This window comes from Poecilia formosa, unplaced genomic scaffold (assembly GCF_000485575.1).
Source record: "Poecilia formosa unplaced genomic scaffold, Poecilia_formosa-5.1.2 Scaffold0, whole genome shotgun sequence".
Taxonomy (NCBI): Eukaryota; Metazoa; Chordata; class Actinopteri; order Cyprinodontiformes; family Poeciliidae; genus Poecilia; species Poecilia formosa.
The window spans coordinates 5,115,408-5,136,282 of record NW_006799939.1 but is presented as its reverse complement, the minus strand read 5'-3'; the positions used below and the strand labels follow the sequence as shown (position 1 = coordinate 5,136,282).

The 20,875-nt window shown below is 38.6% G+C and overlaps 1 long non-coding RNA gene across 3 annotated transcripts in view; it reads left to right on the top strand.

Annotated features, from left to right (window-relative positions):
- LOC103143904 (uncharacterized) overlaps positions 1 to 20,875 on the top strand; it is a 78,044-nt gene that overhangs the window by 36,830 nt on the left and 20,339 nt on the right. The window contains exon 2 of one of the 3 annotated variants that reach the window (XR_001663488.1): positions 2,255 to 2,433. This is a non-coding gene — a long non-coding RNA (uncharacterized LOC103143904). Of the gene's footprint in view, positions 1 to 2,254; positions 2,459 to 20,875 lie in introns of all 3 variants that reach the window. The other 2 variants (XR_001663490.1, XR_476857.2) reach the window with 2 other exon arrangements.

Genomic DNA, 20,875 nt, shown 5'->3' with positions numbered 1-20,875 from the left:
TACTGGGTCAATCAGGAAAAAAAGTCCGCAAGAAATACATTTCTGATTTTCTGAAAGTGAAAGTTGGTGAAAGTTTAGGTAGAGAGCAGTGATAAGAGCAAAATACAGGAAACAACCTGGGATGCAACAATTAAATAGATTAAACTATTTCAGAAGAATTGCTCCAGATTGTATTTTCATGAGGAAAACCTACTAATTGCCACAATTTAACCAGAGTCTTCAATTCTTCAATTATTTTAGAAAATTCTGACAAAATGTTGCAAATGTGTTTTATTGTTTATTTTATTTGTAAGGAATGTGTGGAATGCTTTGACATTTTGGTTCCTGGAAAAGGTTTAAGCATTTAATGTTTTGGAGGCATCTGCAAAATTCATTTAGATTCATTTCACTGATGTTAGGTTTTAGCTGCGCATCAAAATCCCTGTTTTAGACGCTAAACCATTTTTAAAAACTACAATTCCTCAGGCTGACAACATAACAAAATGTTTTATTTTTAAATACCAAAAAAATCAAAAAAAGCTGAATGTCTAAAAAAAAAAAAAAAAAGAAAATAGGGCTCATTTCCGCCATGCAAAGTTTTGCCAGGAGTTTTTCATTTTCTGACAGCATAACTAGACTTAAAGTGCATCCTTTCCAGTAATCCAAGACAATTTGACTGAAAACAAAACAAAAGAAACAAAAAAAAAAAAATCAATTGCGTGAATTGTATATTTTTTGAAAACTGGCATTAAAAATCTGTGCAGATTTTTATGACCTAAAATTTATTGCATCTTTCGGATATTTAAATCCATCCCAAAAGTTGTCATATTTAGTTAATTAACTTATCAATATTCTTAAAATATTTTTTTTTCTCTAAAACTTGTAGCCTGTAGCCAGTTTTCTGTAGACGATTATCTTCTTTGTCATAAATTACAAATCAACATTCATAATTTCACCGTTTCAGGAAGATTAAAAACTGAATAAAATGGATCCAATGACATCTGTCGACAGGATGTTGAATTATCCAAGGGACACATTAGATCATGATGAACACGCCGAGACGTGCTTAATTTTATAACAATGATGTTTTTCAGCTCGGACTGTTTCTGAATTGCACGGCAAACGTATCCCAAAGTGGCACCGGTCCCATTCGAGTTTTCCGAACAACCGAACGTCCTCCGGTTTGGGAAAACGTCAGGCATACGTTCTCCAAGTGCAAAAGAAAAAGAAAAAAAGAAGAAGAAACCCCACAAACACGTCCCCGCTGCACAGTGACCGCAGAAGTCGAAGGAACGGCCTCCGCGCGGGCTTGCCGGTGTGGTCTGTGTGAAGCCATTCCTAAGCTAACTTGACTAAAATACTGTAAAAAGCAGTAAATTCCAGCCGGGCTAAAACTAACCGACATGTTTCCCCTCATGAATAAAATGCGCACAATCATCATCGAGTGGAAAATATTTGACTCTTATTTGATCACCACAGAGAGGCTCTTGGTAAATTTGGCCCAGTAATGGGAGCCATGCCTCCTTCCCTCACTGTAGTGACGAGGGGCTGAAAAAGCAGCTCCACTGTACCGACCCCCGCCTCCCTACGCCTCCCCCTCCACCCCCACTTTGTGTTCTCAGGCCTGCAGCACTTGTCATCTCCCCAGTGGCAGCTTAGATCCTCCAATTTTAGGTTAATTAATCAAAAATGATTTCTTTTCTCATTAGCCATGCAGTTGGTTTGCAATCTGCGAAATCGATGTTTTACAGATGTTTCCCTGGGTTTTGTTTTTCAAGCCGGTGCTGATTTTTATTGGATATAGATTTAAGAGGGTGCTGAGGGATTGAAAGTTAACTCAGCCACACAAAATCACACACATATGCAGCCACAGCCACAACAAGTGCTCATTATTAATAGTCGCATGCTCACAGCAACACGAGCTTCAATAAAGTAGATTAAAAAAAAATTAAAAATAAAAACACGGAAAGAAATCTCACGTTTTGGCTCTGCTGCTCAATAACTCATCAATAACTTTTCTTCCCAACATTAATTTTTCACCTTACGGATCACGGCGCTGTCTCGCTCTGGCTCGGGGTTCTCCTGAAACCCGTTTGGTCGTTGCCAAACCCACGGAGGTTGGAGCCCCACACACACATACACGCACACACGCACACACACACACACACACACACTTACACTCTCTCTGGGTAGCGCTCTTTAATCACGTAACGGCTTCTTGTTCTAGTTCCTGCTGGTTGTAAACAAATGTAATGTTGCATTTCCTGTCGTCTAGACATAACAACAAACCTGGCACGGGGCAAACAGTGGAGCGACTTGTGGTTGTTAAGGAGTGGCTGGCACGAGTCGCCCAACCGGGGCATGTGAGGTGTAAACGAAGAAGCAACGGAGACGGGAACAGCGGAGGTGTCGGGGCGTCGCACGGCGAGCCTCTCTGATGTTCTGGATCACTGGGTGAGGTCAGATTTCTACCGCCGAGGTATTTTTTTATGTTTTAATTTAAAATTCCGACTGAGTTTCTACTCTTCTCTTTATCTTTATCTCCAGTTTGTAGAACCGATTTGCACTGATTCACAGCCACAGTGTTACGGATGGGAGGAGTATTAATATTTATACCGCTTGGGCTTTTCTTCAATGTTTCTTTTTTTTTAATGCAAAAAAATGTGAGCCATGAATTTAGTGTAACTTAAAAAAAAACAAAACATCTAAATAACTAAAGTTTCAAGTTGAGTCAAGTAACAAGAGCTTTACATCATAAAAACATAATGCAGTAGCCAATTATGGAATAAAGAGATAAACATTGAATTTTGTCAAATGCCATCATCATAATCATCAAGCTAATACACATCAGACATATTGATTAATGATCCAGTTATTATGTATCAAAATCAATTCTAAACAGGTGGGCATACAGCCTTGATTTAAAGGAGCTCAGTGTTTCGGCTGTTTTGCAGTTTTCTGGAAGTTTGTTCCAGACCTGAGTTGCAAAGAAGCTGCTTCTCCATGTTTGGTTTTAAAACCAGGAGATGTGATTGGTCTAGAAAGTTGATGCAACAACAGCAGTTCTTTAATGCATTTTGGTGCTAAGCCATTCAGCGACTTATAAACAAGCAAAAGTATTTTAAAGACTATTCTCTGAGCAACAGGGAGGCAGTGCAAGGAGTCAAATTAATGCAGAGTAATCAATTACCTTCATAAAAGTTTTAATAGATTTTCTTAATACAAGTAAGAATCTGTCTGTCTTGTAAGTGCTTGTTAGAGAACACTAGAGGTGTAGATGAACAATAGGTCAGAGAGAAGGTTGTGGAGAAATTTAAAGCAGAGTTATGTTACGAAACAATGCTACATGCTTTGTTCAAAGCCATCATCTTAAAATTATAGATTTAAATAAACATAACCTAGGCGATGTTAAACAAATAAGGCAAAGAGGTCAATAAGAGAAGGAGCCAAGAGCCTCATGACGACTATCAGCAACGCATTCCATAACTGGCCTCAATGAAAACAGGCAACACTAAAAGAAAGCTGTAAAAATCCCATTTGGTGACAAACATGTGGAGGAGGGTGCAATGGTACATCAAAAATGCTTAAAAAAATAAAAATAAAAAAATACCCTGAACAATCCATACGCATGGTGAAACATGGTGGTGGCATCGTCATGCTGTGGGAATGATTTTTTATTTATTTTTTTTCTGCAGGGCCAACGGGGTAAGTTCCATGAGAACAGGCCTAAAACCTACAAAGAGTTACAACAAAGTGATTAGATCAAAGCTAATTCGAATGTTAGGATGGCCCAGTCAAAGTCCAGGGCTAAACTCAGCTGAGAACCAATGAAGTTATCTGACATATTACATTTGCAAAAGGTTTCTATCCAATCTGATGGAGTTTGAAGCATTTTATAAAGAAAAAAGTGGACAAAAATTTAGGCCTGTTGACGTGCAAAGCTGGTTGTGACATAACTCCAGAGATATTTAGCTTTAATGCTGATGAAAGAGAGTTCTATCTTTAAAAAAAATGCTCTACTTTGTTGCTCTTTCAAAAAAAAAAAAAAAAAAAAAAAAAAAAAAAAAAAACCCTGTGAAACATGTAGAAGTTTGTGGCTGGACTATGAGAACAATGTGTAAAGGTTTACGGGGTATGAAGACTATAGATTTTTAATCGCTCCTTCAATTAAGTGTTTCCAAGTGTTAAAAATGTTTCTTCTCTCAAAATTTCTGGACCCACCAACATGCCCACTGTGCCATCTGGGACGCAGTTGTTCTGTCTTTTCGCAGCATATGGCAGCTCGTGTGTGTTTGCGTGTGTGTTTGCGTGTGTGTGTGTGTGTGTGTGTGCATGTGAACGTTCCTTGCGCTGCATTTCTACTTGTGTGCGCTGCTCCCCGCCCACCGTTCCACTCAACTACACAGGAAAAAGAAGATGAAGCAGAGGAGCAAAGGAGCCCAAACAGAAATTATTATTGATTTAATCACATAATCAGCTCCAAACACTTCAGGCCAAGATAACAAATCCATAATAGCCTCCACACATAACCACCCTTACAAATTTACCATCAAAGCCCTCCGCGCGCAAACTGCAAACACAGGAACCGGGGGTCACCTTCAGTCGCCGGCAAAATATTGACTCTCCTAATGCTTGTATATGTTTTTGATTTGGGCGTTATCAATCACTGATAAGGGCCTCGCGTCTCTAAAACATAACTCCTGTGGCGGCGGAGGATTACGGCGTCACTTTTCTTGTCATAATCTGAGAATATCTGTTCAGAAAAGACAAGATGTGAGGAAAAAGAAAAAAAAAAATCAATGCAGCTCGACGGCGGACATTTCCCACTGTGGACGGTCTAGTGGTGTGTTGACATGACGTACAGGAGCTTCACTCATCAGATGAAAGATCAGGTTTTGTGAAGAGATTTAATGGGGAGGTAGAAGGGATTTTTGATATTTGTTGGTTTAAGAACTTCCTGTCTTCCACTTTACACAAAGTGTTGGGTTGCCATTGTGTCTTTAACAATGAAAAATAACATCTGATTTCATTCAAACGCAACAAAAATCCCAATTCTGTTTGAATTAATGAATGTGGACCTAAGACTAAACATAGCAACAAAAGCCTTTGTTTCAGTTTCTTTGTGTATTGTTTGATTTTTTTTTTTTTTGTTACTTTCTACCAAAACATAATTAAATAAATTAATTATTAGAAACACAAAAAACACAGTTGGAGTGACATTAATTAAATTAATAGCTTCATGAAACAAAAGTCCTGTTTTTTGTCCCTAATTTGTTGTCAAAAGTAAAACTTGAAAAAAGACTTTTTTTTTTCTTTTTACCTTGAATGCAGCTTTAGAAATCCCAAAAACTGCAGAACCAAAATATTTCACAATGTCTACGTCTGGCCGTTTTCCACTGTTTAAATAAAGTAATCCTACAGTAGCTTCAGGTTAATTTGCCCCACTTCGTTCCCCCCTTCAGTGCCCACGTGTCGCCATTTCCTTCCTTCGTTCCTCCGTTCCCTACCATACTGTTCCCCTACTATTCCATGTCAGTTCATTTGATAGTTAAGGAATTTGGGTAAATACTAGAGAGAAGTAACCAGTTCTCATTCATAAATTAATTTTATTATGAAGCCACCTTTTATTTGTTGATTGTAGATTTGATCGCTTTTAACTCTTACGAAACAGCCTGTGATCGCCAGAATGTGACTTGTTAGTGTTACAGAATCGATCATTTTGAGTTGCTGCTAGATGTCTTATAAAGTCGACTATTAATAAATTAAGTGTTAAAGAAAGTTTCCCATGTTTTAATCATTCACGTTGCATATTGAGTAACTGGTTCAACAAACGAGCGGTATTGTCTTTACGCACAAAGGAAAAACAAAAATTCCCATTCTGCGATTTGCGTTAACTGTGGTTTTTGAGGTTGTTCATTAAGGCGCTTGCCCAGAGCGGCACAGGAGTAGGGGAAGCACAAGCACCACATAAAATATCGTCAGACGAATCCCTTAAGTTTTCTGGAAGGCTGTCTCATTTTATGTGGAGATTAACTGCATGTGACCTCCGCCGCATAACTTCCTGCGTATTCATTGGTTGTTGGTGCGGCAGAAGGAGGCGTTCGCCCAGCGCGCCATTCATTCAAGTACCACCACTGTCTCCAGGAGAATTCAATTATAAAACTATAATTCATAACTACTGTATGTGCCGATGTCCTTGTTTCTACATTTTTAAGGACAATAGAAAAAAAAAAACATTCTGTAAATGATAAACTAACAATAAGAAATAGTCAATGCTTGCCTTAAATATTTGCTATAGTGTTTTGCTCCCCGTTTAGCCCCTGATCCCCTTCTTTGTTGACATCCAACAATAAATCTGCTTTAGATCTTGACGCTCTCTCAACATTCATATCTTAAAGCATCTATCCATTCGCTTGCCTATCCTTGTCCATCCAGCCTGCGGCTATGGAAGCCTAATTGTTTACCAAAGGGTTGCGGCTCATTTGCTCCTGGAGATTGGGCCTAATTAACACTAACTTGTCTGAACACCGAGAAGCGCTGTCCACTCCACTTTAATCTAATCTGTACTCTTTCAAAAAATAATGAGATCATTTACACCTCATTAACGAACAATGTAATGTCCGCGCATTAATCATAATGATTGCTTATCATTTCACTTTGCAATATTATCTCCTCTAATGAAACTGTTCACACAACTGCCAAGAGGGCCTTAATTGGTCGTGTGAAATCACAGAGCGCCCAGCAGCTTGCTGCAACGTGTGTGAAGTTCTAATTTGCATGGAAGGCGGAGGGAGGGGATACGGGAGGTGGGCACGAGAGGGGATGGTATCACTTTGGAATGCACATAACGGCGCATGAAAAGGCAGGATAAGGGGGTTTTTGATTTCTTGTAGAAGGAAAGTAATGTGGTTTTGGACAACAAAAAAAGAAATCGAAAAAGTCTCACAAGAATGTAAACGGTTCATCCTGCAGCAAGACAAAGACCTTGAACATCACTAGCCACAGCTGCAAATTAATGGTTTAGATCAAAGAATGTTCATGTGCTCGAATGACCCAATTAAAGTTCGGACCTAAATCCAATTAAGAATCTGTGACACAACTTGGGAAAAAAAGTGATTCTAACAGACATTTTGCATCAGGTCTGACTCAGCTTGAGCCATTTTGCAAAAAGGATGATAAAAAAATAAAAAATAGATAGATAGATAGATAGATAGATAGATAGATAGATAGATAGATAGATAGATAGATAGATAGATAGATAGATAGATAGATAGATATCAGTCTCTAATTGCAAAGCAAGAAGACACATATCCCAAAACACTTAAAGCTGTAATTGCAGCAACATTTAATGACTCAGAAGGGATGGAAGCAAATGAACACCACCCATCCGGTTGTAACTTTACTGCAATCTAATTTTACTTAGTGACATACACATTAGTTTTATTAAGAGCAGCTTATGTGATATTTTGTAATACAAAGATTTATTCAAGAGATATCGTCAGTCAAAGGCTGCATTTCCTATGATTCTTTACAGTCAAAACACGGAAGAGAAGTAGTTAAGACCTGCTAAGGAAAAAACAGGGAGTCAAAGTTCACTTTTTTTGTTGCTGATGTTTAAACTTTTCTTCCCCTTTTTCTGCTCTACACCACTTGAAGTTTTACATCCTGCTGTTTTTTTTTTTTTTTTTTTTTTTTTTGGTAAAGTGAATTTGCAGCAACATATCCCTTTTTTTTTTCTTCAACAAATTCGCAGCCATACAATGATCTGAAAATGTCCAGGAATACAGCAAAAAGTTTGTGGCTGGCGTGTGACGAGATGGGGATACCAGTTCAAAGGCCGTGCATACTTCCGCAAAGCACTGTAGACTGAAAATTTAAAACGACTCCTGGTCATGGATCTTTTTGGCATAAGATCCATGCCAGTGGTGGATGTGATTACTCAGATGATGTGGCGTCCAGAGTGATCCCAGATTTATGCAGCCGCCTTGAAGCCAAAACAAGAAAACCCATCCAATATTCCAGTTCTTGCTTTGCTACTTCCTCTTTCTCACTGTATATGCAGCCACCTGGTCACCCCCCCAGGCCCCTGGGAGCTTGATCTCCGGTGGGGTATTCTAATACCAGTTAGAATATATTAACCCGCCATAGTGTGTGGACCACCTAAAGAGGCCATGCTTGACTGGGGGAAGGAGAGCTCAGACTGCTCTGTGCCACAGCTCCTCAGGCTCAGGAAGGCTTAAGTATGGATGTCATTTACTCTGTCTCCCTGGTCAGAATGGCTAGCTGCTAATTGTGGCCCCTGGTCTGTGAGTTGAGCTTGTGTAGCCTAGGAAAAAGAAAAAAAAGGTTTGCCTAAATTGAAATCTTATAGCGTGTCTGGGAGTTGGGGCAACTTCTTACCAGTCCATAAGGTTTTAAGACATGGTCATAAATCCCTCTGGAGTAATCTCGTCAACCATGCAGACGTTATTTTTCCTGTTGACCACACCAGAATCTGAGTCTTTCTTCTTTTTTTTCCATTACAGTTTTCTTTTTAGCATATGATTTTTACAGAAGTGCATAAAAACATTGTGACCTGCCAGATTCCAGGAGCGCATGTCAGTGGCAATAAAGCTAGTAAAGGTCAAATAGTTTAATTTTTTTCATAGTGATCTGACAATGCAATTTAAAAATTTCTAACAACACATTTTTCCTTTTATGGCATTAGATTGAGTTTGTTTCTTCGCCTTTACAAATTAGTTTGACTGAAAATATTAAAATATGGAATGTGTCTACCTTGTGTAGTTCAAGTTTGGTTTCCTTCAATTCACAGCTCCAACATGAAGTAGTTCTGGTTTTCCTAATCTAAGTTTTAAGAAAACAAACTGTAGATCATGCAGCTAAATAATCAGCTGATGCCATCATGGAGCATCAGGAACCTGGTTGATCCCCTTTAGTTGGACCTGAGCAACGAAAGCACTGCGGAGGTCTATTCTGTATTTTTTTATTATAGTTCTGGCAAATGAACTGGACAAAAAGAACAAAAAAAAAAACAAACATGTTTTGTCTCCAACTAAAAGAGCCGCAGACATAAATCCTTGGTTGGGTCCTCCTCAGGTCCCAAACAAAATTCTATTGTCAAATTCTGACATCATCCAAGCCCAACTTCCCGACAATAAGAAATGTACATGTTTTACTTTGAAAAGTCCATCTTTGACCCACTTAACAAAACAAAACAAAACAAAACAAAAAACTAGCCCCATGCAACACCTTGACAAAGGATTATAAAATCTTGTAGATAAATCTACAAAAACAATCTCTTGGAGCCATGGTTCAATCCCAGAGGAAGTCAGCCATTTTGGATTAAAGTGATCATTTTACGTACATATCTCAGCAAACTCCTCCTACAGCTTTCCACTTTGAGTCTTCAAAATGAGTCAGTAAAGTGTTCGGGTATTGGAGATCAAGTTATCAAAAGCTTTTTGCTGCATCAAAGCATGTGGGTGTGACCAATCTTCAGAGTCTGACTTCTTGAAGCCGAAGGTGTGATAACTTAAAAGACACAAGGTCAGAGTTTTACCAAATGTGATGTGTTTGGTGAAGCTCTGATCTTCATCATCAAACTAATCTTAGAATCAGACAGACATAAGCAGAGCAAATATGATGGGTATTGTTTAAATCATGGCTTCCTTACTTGAAAGAAAAAGAAAAGCCATTCAAACCAACCTGAGTTTGTGTGAAAATGTAATCTCCCATGAAATCTAATCACTAGTTTTGTGGCTTTTGGCAGGAACGACTGACATTGAGTGTTCTCAGTAACTAGCAATCAGTCGTTTACGTCTCTGTCGAGGAATCTTAACCATTCAGATGTGGACTTGCAGGGGTACTGTCCCTGCTGAGCAACTCGAGTGGACTTGTTGGCTGGATAATTTTCTTTTTGGAGAGCAGAAGTCACGGTTCCATCAATGATTGGAAACATTTAAGAATGAGCACAGGGTGGGGGGAAGAAGCAAAAACAGAAGACATCTATAAAAGGGGAAATGCTTTTCCACAGCTCAGTCAGCACACACAAACAGCAGTTACAGGCCCCATCCTTTCAGAGGAGATGTGTGACTCATTTATTCAGAAAGAAGCTAAAGTTTGCCCTAAAAGTTTCTCATCTCTGAGCTTTTGTTCCCTCCAAATGTTTAATGGCACGAGAATTGCTCTTGAATTAGGTTTTGTAAAAACAGTGTGATTAACCTCCTGGTTTTGGTTGCTTTACTCATTGTTCAAATGTAGCTCTTTGAGGCTTGTTTATTTTCTGTAAATAAAGATTTGTCTATTTTTTTTATAATGAACCATAAAAAATATAAATTTTAGTCTTTTGGTATTTTAGGAAACTAAATAATATCAGTAGCTGTGTTTCCATTATAAATGTGCACAAAACTTTACGAGTATTCTGCTAATGATGAAAGAAAAGAAAAAACTATTTTGCAATTGTGGTCCATTAAATTGGAGGCACAATCAAAGTCACACATGAGTAGGTTCTGCTCATGCGGTAAGTCATTAAAAATCATGCCACGCCATGATCCTCCAACTACTTCCTGTTGTCGTCTTCTTCGTGGTTTGAGCCAGCAGTAACATCCGGTTGTTGATCATGTGACTCGTGTGATCCAAAACAATGTTACCATTGCAGTTTTCTGGAATAAACCAATTTTAATACAGCCAAAAAAAAAAAAGAAAATTTCTTTCTGGATCCTTTTTAATCAAAAAGTTTTTTTTTTTTTGTGTGTGTGTGAAATCGGCATGTTTACATTAAGCAAGTTTATTTTCTGAATATCAAATTTCGCAGATACACAGCCAATGGAAACATAGTTATATTGACCTAACTCATTTTGTCTTTAATTGGTCTTAAATGTGATCCTGTGATCCACAATGAGCCATTTAAGGATGTAAATCCAAGATGAAAAGACAAGTTTAGGGTGTCAAAGAAATTTGTTGCCACAGCTATGCCTCGGTATAATCGTCTCCCATCAGCGATCCCCCATCATAACCACTTGTCTCCTTGTCTTCTCCTCGTTGTAAAGCGAGCTGTCAGTTCCTCTCTGGATTATTGAAGGCTCTGGTTAACCGCCGTATGACTGAGTCAAGCGCCTGGGCTGCCATAACCACGTGCTGATATGATTTATTCTCTCCCTCGAGGAACCTCCTAATGAACAGAGATGTATGCTCAGCATCCCCCCGTACAAGTAACCCTTGGCGTGCTCTGAGGACACGGCCGTGCTGTAATATGATAAGTACCATGTCGATAGGCTGTATGATATGCTAATCATACTAAAACACGGCGCCTCGGGCTCTCCCCGTGTTTATTTATGAAGGGTTGACCTGAGGGAGAGCGGTAATCGGCTTTTCTCTGAACTCTGCAACCCTGGGAGCCCAGGGAACCGCCAATCACACACATCTGAGTCCCATAATTCCCTCACCTCTCTTTTCTTTTTTTTTTTTTCCCCTTTTCCCCTGTTCGCCCCCCCACCCCACACCAACCCCACGCCTTCAACTTCAGCCGAAACGGTAGATTTATGCAAGCAGCACTGAGTGCACATTTTCCTGCCCCCATTTGTCCAGGGCACATGTCAAGAGCTAACATCATTTAACTAATTATTAATTGAGACTGACATAAACAAGCTGTCACCGGCCTGAAGACTTCAGCATGTTCGGACCGCAGCAAACATGGCACCTTAGTGTAATGTAACTGATTCAAATATGGAGCACCACTAAAAAAAAGAAGTATTCACAGTCTTGAAATTGTTTGTGTTTGTCTTATTAGAGCCCTCTTCAGTGGATTTCATTAACTTTTTAGTTTTACTATTAAAGCAAAATGGAGTGTTTTAGTCAGATGAGAACAAAAACTAAACGTTTTGTGCCAAATACATGTTACCCTGACCACACACCGTCCCCACAGTAAAACCCGGTGGTGGAGTTATGATGCTGTGGGGTTCTTTACTGCAGGAAGTAACAGGAAGCAGTTCAGAGTTGACAGAAAGGCGGATGTAGCAAAGTTCAAACAATCCTAGAAGAAAATCTCTTCAGATTAGGGCAGAGATTAATATTCTCAAAAACAGTCACAATGATTTGGATTAAAGCACGTAGAAGATTTACTTAGCATATAGATCTAATTTTAGATTTTTTAAGGGGCAGTATTATGCATTTTTAGCCACATAGTTTCAATTTATAGCACAATCAAGGAATTATGTCACTTTCAGCTCTTCTGAAAATACTGTATATATGAAATATGTTAAAATAAATTTGACTTCACAACTTAATGCCCTGAAATTGGGCCTCTGTCTCTTTAAGAAAGTCCTGCTCTTCCCGTCACTCCGCCTTCAGCTCGTCATCACTTCAACATTCCTCTGTTAATGTTTACAAATATTCATCGGAGCACTGGAATGAGAAATAGTTCATATAATGAGCTGAGCAGATGTGCAGTTCCACCAGGTGTTTGCTAATTGCTGCTGCTAGTTTGAAGGAGCTGAGTGGAGCTCTGGGGATGTTTTGATGAAGAACAAACATTATGGCATGATAATGTTTGTTATCAACAAACATAATCATGTTTGTTAGATTTTACATAATACTGTCCCTTTAACATAAGATAAAAGCAAATTTGCGTATCAGTTAAATTTCACTCTTGTGAAATTGTTGCTTTTCACGAGCAAGAACATTTTTTTTAAGAAAAAGTGTCAAATTATTCAGTCTTTAGATGTGCTCAGCTGCTTGAGACATGACACAAAATACTTGCAGCTTTTGTGAGTTTTTTTTTTTTATTACTTTTAAATTCGGTTTGTCTAGATTAAAATCAATCATTTCATGTTCATGGTACATAAACACTCTGAACTAAGTCCACAGCTTCAACCTGATGTAATTATCATTAATTTGTGATATTCTCTTTCAGAAATGTTGAAAGTATATACACCATGATGATTTATCACATTAACATGGCGGTTGTGCTATTGCCCGGCAGCTGTTTTATTCTCCTCTGTTAATAATACTCACAGAAACTGAATTTTACAAAAGAGTTTCCAAAACAGCTGCTGTCAGTCAAATATTTTAACATTGTCATTGAAAGAAAAACAAGTTTGAAATTTTGACTTCATTTGTAACTGTGGGCACTTCTAAACACCAACATGTTCCTTCATAATAAAATCCTGACTCTGTTTGGGCTCATTAGCAGATAAACCTATAGTCATATAATATAATTAACTGAACGCAGCTGCAGTTCTCTGGTTCTCTTTTCTCCACCCAGAAATACTAAAATTGGGGTGTTAAAAAAAAAAAAAGATTAAGTTTAAGATGGAAAACCCCGCGTGCATGACCCAGCTGTCAGCGAGAATGTTGTAGCCGTTTATCCTTAAAAATATCCAGTTTGTCCAGATTGTAAATCTTTCGTTCTACTCTTTTAAAAAAACAAACAAAAAAACTAATCTATTTTAAGCTGCGCCCCCTTCATGTAAGAAAAAAATGGGCCATTTTTTTTTTTAAAAAAAAAAAGTAAATAAAAGGTGATTCTACACAGCATTAACTCAAACTAGGGGTGTTTTTACTTGGAAACATTCTAAAATGTATTTGTCTGTCCAGTTGATATCTTTGCAATACTTTGTGTTTATTGAATAAAATCCCACTGAAATACAACAAAGTTTGTAGTACTGTAGAAATTTGTAGAAATTGTGGATCTGAAACACCATAGGAGTGCACGGTAATGACTGTTTTGCTAAAAATCGCTTCGGATGTGGTCATTTAATTTAAACACTAAATGTATTATCCTTAAAAAGAGCAACAAAAAAAAAAACATCCTTCTAAGTTTCTTTCCCTCCAGGTTTCCTGGTCTTCGCTACGGTTTGGCATGCCTTACTGCTCTTCAGTAAGTGCAAACACTGCCCTGTACAGATATTGTAAGCAAGACAGACAAATGGATCCATAAAGTATGAAGGTTATGGCTGACGGTAATAAAGTTTTATTTTCCTGACACTTGCCTTTCAATAACCTCATTCTTTCATACCGTCTTAGTTTCAAACTATTAGGGGAAAAAAAAAAGTGCAAATAAGTTGCGGGGAGGGGCGTAAATCAGAGCGCGCAGAGCTTTGCATCTGTGAGCTGGGAAACAAAGGTTTGTTTGTGTGCCTCAATCACTCTTGCTCATGAAAGCAGACACTTAGTTGGGAAAAAAAATCCTCTCTTGCCTTCTTTCTCTCTCCCTCTCTTACTCTTTTTTTTCTTCTTTTTTTTTTCAGGGAAACACTCTAAACCAACATCCTGGGTATAAATTTGCAAAACGCAATACAGGGCTGATTGTGTGTCGAGTGGATGCGAGGTGCATACGAATAGACCCCGGACCCCTTCCTCTCTCCTCCAAGTAGTACTACTAGTTCCCTGTACTGCACACATGCACACACACGCACACACGCACACACACACACACACACACCAAACCCTCCACTTTCTGTTCGTTCTCATGCAGCCGATGGAAATAAAGAAGAGAAAACTCAGTTTTTTTTTCCTGGTTTTCTCGACTCAGTCGTGTTGGGTTACTTCATTCTGACGATGCTTTTCAGCTTTATCCACAACAAGATGTTAAGGGACTTGTATAATTTTTTTTTTAACTTTATTTCTTTCTTTTGTCCCCACGCGTTTCAAACGACTAGCTGACACAAAAATAAATCTGTGGAAATACTTTTAAAGTCTCTAGTGTGTATAAATCTACAGTTTTACTGGTCGTCTCCGACTCTCGACGGCTAATTTGAGGCAATCACAATGGAGTTTTAGGTACAGTGTGCTCTGCCATAGTAAAAGCTAAGGCTGGAAGACTTTGAATAGAGAGACTGAGAACAAGTGAAGACTTGGCACCGTCTCCAGGTCCGCTTGAACCCCCTTCCCTCACCCCCTCGAAGCCGAGCCCCTCAGCACCAGGTGTTCCCCTTGCATTCAAATGATACTCTTATTCATACACTGCTCCAACTGCAGTATTACACTCAGAATTTGCAACTGAATGCTGATATAATCCCGCAAATATATGTCTCCATTAAAAAGTAGCCCATTTAAAGGAACAAGGCAGCCTTTGTGAGAAGCTTTATGTATATTTATCAAGGCGTTACAGGGAACTAGGGGTGAGGGGCTGAGGAAAAAAAAGGGGATGGAGGGGTGGCTGGGGGAGCGGTGGAGACTTTCCAACTGTTTACATGTTAATTTCAAACTTAACAGCCCTTGTCATGGAACCATTTATACACTGAATGCTAATCAATTTCTTGTCCTTTTTGTTATCTCTGGTTTTTGCAGACACTTGACTCTTGATGGAAAAATGCTAATTACTGCGAGCGTGGAAAGTTTTCCGGCAAAATTCTCCTGCGACGTGTCACGTGTTGCGCTTGGCCAACCCGACATGATGGACTCTTACTAAAAGCTCTTCTGTTAAAAAAATAAATAAATAATTAAATTACACAACCTGAATATTAATTTTTTTATGTTTATGTTGTAGAATAGTAAAAAAATAAAAATGCATGTGCAGGCAAGAAAAATGAAAAATAATCAACTTAAATAAATTTTACTTAGTTTTAACAGTAAATGCATGCAAGGATAAACTGACATTATGGAGAAAATGCTCCTAAACAAAAATCCAAGACAAAATATTTATCATAATAAAATACAAACTAAATTTAAGTCAGTAGCATCATTGAGCATTCTGCTTCAGCTATTTGAAGAGCAGGTTCTTAATGAGTGAAGTGGATCTGAAGCAAAGAGAACATTTAGGTCCGGACTTTGACTGGGACACTAATTCTTCAACAATGCTTTCTTTCTAAATAATTTTTCCTCTCAACACTCATGAAAGCTTACTAATATCCAGATTTTTTTTAACAATATTCATGTAGTCGTTCCGTCACATCCTCCCACCTGAGCTGTGAATCTCTGTAGCTCCTCCCCGACTACCAGGGGCTTGTTAACGTATTGTGTCATGTTGCAGTAAATCATTCGTGAATGCCAGGGATGCATTTATATTAGAATATTTTAGACACATGTTCTTTGAAAAAGGGCAAAATTTTTATGAAACTTTTGGAAAAATCTGGAAATGGTGACCCTCCACTTTATTTCCATTGTTGCATTAAGTCGTCCAAAACTTAATTTATGTTTCATAACCTAACCGTGCATTCTCCGCAATCAGTCTGCTGTGTTTTTGGCCATCTGTAAGAAACCTTTGAGGCTTTCACAGCACAGCTGCATTTACAGTCTACTGGGACTCTGTTTACTGTTTGGGTGACGTCTGAGGCGAATAGGTTGCTCTGACTTTCATTCATAAGTGCCAGAAAAATGGGCTAAATATTTACAGATGCCACTCTTTTGTAGTTTTAATTGATAAAAAAAAATAATAATCAAAAAAATTGAGAACTGTGTTTTGTTTTCTTCCCACTTCCACTCCCAATATTGTAAACGCATTCAGTGAAAAATTCAACGGGTGTAAAAAAAAAAAAAAAAAAAGGTGTTTTTGTAACCCCATCTAAGCTCAACTAAATAGTCAGTTGGTGAATTGTGATGCATCACATTTTTAAAAGGTTTATAATTAGTACAAAAATGTATATTTAGGACATTTGATATGAAGTTTTGGGAAAACAAATGAAAGTATGGGAGACAAGGGCAGACAGAGTTCATATCAAAACTAGTCAAATGAAATGCCATGGCAACTGGTCAAGAGTCCACAGAGAAGGAATGTGCCTAATGAAATGTAACAATAACCCCCCCTCTACCCTCCCACTCCCCACTCAGCCCTCCTTGTCTCTCTGAGTGAATGAGTTGGTTTTATGGTTGGACTTTCAAAGCTCAGCTGCAGCGTTATTTAGACAGGTTTCAGATGTTTGCCTCGTTATGTTTAGGTTCTGCTAAATGTTTTTCAGAGACAGATTTGACGGAATAAGCAAATGTCATCACTTGTGTGCCGTCCTCTGAGTGCTGTCTTATCCCTCATCTGTTATCTTAGGAAAGACCATTAATTGTCAAACATAAACGGAAGAAATCGAAAATGTAGTTTTCAGAGGGAAAAACAAACAGAAAATGCCATCAGAAGCAACCTGGATTGATTTGAAAAAGTAAATACCCCCTTTGTTAAATTAATAATTACTGTCAACTTTTTTTTTTTTTTTTCTTTGGAGCAAAGCTGAGTTCAGTTCTTTTTAATCATACCCGCTACCTTATCTAGGTATTTAATCATAGCTCAATTGGTATAATGAACAAATCATTTATCCTGACTGACAACATAAAGTTGACTAAAAGACATCAAGAAGCAACACATCACACCTCGATCTAAAGAAATTTAAAAAAACAGATAAGAAAGAAAGTAACTGAGATCTATCAGTGTGGAAATGGTTCCCCAAGTCATTTCTAAGGCTATCCACAAAAACAGGAAAAAGAAAAACACACACAATGTTCAGGAGTGGCTGGGTGACCAAAATTACTACAAAAACATAGAAAACTTAATCAAGAGGATTTAAAAGAACCCAGAACTACATTTAAAGTAGCTCTGTATGCTCTTTATGCCTCTTTCACTCTGTTTATTATTGCAAAAAGACTGGAGAAAATATCACTGTACTGTGTGTGCTTATTCGGACACATTTTATGTTACGAAATGTGTTCCATGGTTCATTAAACAATTTGTGCTTAATGAAGATACTCAACGGACTGGTGAGGAAAAGTAAAAAAAAAGTGACTATATGCTAGAATCACAGCGCCTTATAGTGGCCTGGCATGAGAACTGCGGCAGATTCTAACAGTTACGGCTCAGCGGGAAACTTTTTCCCTGATCGACGTCTGAAAATAGCAGCAGTTTAGCAACAGCGGCCTCATGTAAACAACAAAAAGTTGTTGGATAATCTTGAAACATTTAAGTGTGGCAAAAAAGGAAAACAGAGGAAATCTGAAAGAAATCAAATAGTAACAACCCTGTAAATCCATCATTTGGCTTAAAGGAATAACTCAACAGTTTTCTGAGAAATCAATCTACCATGAAAATAGTTTGATTCTCAAACAGAATAAAGTACAATTTATTTTTTATCCGTCAGGTATGTGATAATTGTCTTTCTAAGTTACACGACAATCAGCTTAACTAGATGCTGCCTATAAAAGCTACAAACCTAAATGCGGACCGGTACAGCTGACGCTTATACTTTGCATAACTCAGCCATCATTGGCACTTCTTTCTCTCTGTCTGATTATGATGCTAATATCGCCGCTCTCAACAAAGAAACAATCCCAGTGACAGAAACGAGGGAGATAACACTGTCCTTTACAAAAGAGAGGGAAAGTATGGAGGCATTATTTACGCTGCGGAGCTGCCAGGCGAGGGTGATGCCTGCGGAGAGGTTGCTTTGGCCCGCTAATGCGATCACCTGAATTATGCGCAGTCCTTTGTGTCCAAATATCATAAATTGAAGCATGAACACCCCCGCAACTCAAACACGGGCCAAAATTATTATTTATGTGGCTGCGGAGCTGCACAGAGACAATTAGTCATATTCGTATGGTGAAATTAATTGAGAGAGACGTGGGAGACAAAGATGGAGAACAAAGACAGCTTTTTGTCACTTCTCTCCATCTGACAGCGATAATTAGATATATGAAATTGAAATTCCTCACTGGGGGGTCCTGTTGACAACACTTTTCCCCCCCCCCTGTTTTGTTCCTAACCCCGTTTTCTTTTGTGTTCCTGTTTATGCAAATTTGGACCTTGTGTTTTCCCCCGACCGCTAAAAGCGGCATCCTCTCCCGCCTTCTGCTTTAATTCACTGTAGACAAAGAGCAGCTTGTCAGACTATTTACTCCCTCCTTACCTGCCACAGTAGAATGTAATGAGGGAATATCTCCTCCCTCTTTGCGATCAGTGGAATCTAATTGATTTTATATCCGCAAGTTCACGGTCGCCATTGAGGAGCCCTGACGACATTACAAAGTTAGATCCTTCATACCTAAACTATTTAGTCTTTTGTCTATTTTAATTATACATTAGAGAATTAAGTATTAGTCTGGGAGGAATTTATTCAAAATATTTTATTTGATTAAAATTTTAAAATAAATATCTTCACTTGATCCATTGGCTTCCAGATGAGGTCAGAGAGTAAACCAAGAAATCTCTCTTTCCAGTAAAGAAAGAGAGATTTTTTACTGGAAAAGAAGGGGAAGGAAGGCAGGATGAAGATATGAATTGAACCGGAAAGAGCCTTGTGTCTACTTGGCTACTTTTTTCTGGACAATGCCAAGGCTAGAAGGGATTTAAAGTCTTTCTTGTACGTTCTGTGTCTATCTTGGTGTTTTCCTCCCAGTTGGATGAGGCTGAAAAACCTCCAAAAGGAGGCGGACAGGCGATGTCCTGATCAGGTGCTTGCACGACTACAACAATATCTTTTTGATATCGACAAGCAGCGGTTCTACTTCCCCCAAGCTGATGGTCAGATCTCACCCTTTCTTGGAGGACCTTTTGCATATTTGCTGTCAGTTATGCAATGACAATATACTGTTTAAGTCTGTTTTGTGTTGCCCTTTGATGCACTATAGGAACCTGTCCAGGTTGCCTAATGACTTGTGGCGATGGGCACCAGTCGTCTATGGCCTGGTCAGACTCACAAATTGTCCTTCTTCCTCTGTTTCCACCACATCAACTTTAAAAATAAAATGTTCTCTTTTTGTCTAATGTGTCCCACGCACTAAAGGAGTCTGAAATATTCAATGTCATTAGTCAGTGGTCATGACCTTTGGCCTAACTGAAGAATGAGGATCTATTTTTTTTTTGTTGTTGTTTCAAGTTCTTAGCAATGCTCAGCTGAGGTATAACATATAAAGAGATTAATTTAGGCAATTTTTAACATTTATTCCATCTATAAATAATCCTCTAATTATGTGTGCAAATACAAAAAAAAAAAAAGAAAAACAAAAAACTTGCTTCAAACCTCACCTTTCTGTGCATTCAGCCTCTTAGCAATTTGTCATTTGCAACTGGTTTGTATCATGTGAACAGCCCTCGCAGTGCCAGAGAGGAACATGTGATCAAAGAACCTTGTGGTTGGAGTGGAATTATGGGTTATGTCACCTTTCACCACAAAACTGGAAGCGGCCTCCCAATAGTTTTTCTTTTACATGAGAAACTACCGCCATCATGTTTCTCACAACTGAGGAAATGACACAGCAGCATCATACAGACATATTGTAAAGTTAATATCATGAAAAAAGAATTTTCTTGGATAACTTTTACAAAAGAAGTTGAAGTTCTCTTTTTAAATCGTGCTTGTAAATGAAGATCACCCACCTCAGAAATATATTTTCTTCCAAAATGTCTCCTTTCTAAAAACATTTAAAAAAAATCTCCCTTAAGGACACTCAGGTTAAGACATAATGACTAGTCCAAAAGAGGAAAAACAAGAGAGAAGTTTAAAAAAAAAACGGAGGATGGAGTGCAGTTGTTAGAAGGGGAAGGAAGGCAGGATGAAGATATGAATTGAACCGGAAAGAGCCTTGTGTCTAATGCTTGCCACATTCGCTCTTGAATGAAGGTCTAATTACCCATCGGTATTTGGTGCCAGCGTTCCCAGGTCCCAGCAGCCCCTGGGCCCGCGCAGGCAATGAGCGTCCAGAGCCAGCTGCCTCTCAAACACTTGCAGGTATACAGGCCCGGGCTAATAGTCCTACCACAAGGGAGCCAGATGAAAGAGCAGGAAACTGCTGCCAGAAGCCCTGAAAGGATTTATGTAAAGACAGAAGGGGAGATGTGGGCATGTGTTTGTGGCTGACCCCACCAAAACTTTCTTACCTGTTTACGGTTGACGAGGTAAATCTTTACAGCCTGTTGTTCAGGCGTAATTTGAAGCAACAGAAACAAAATCATGTGCGTTATGGTAAATATGCGAGACAT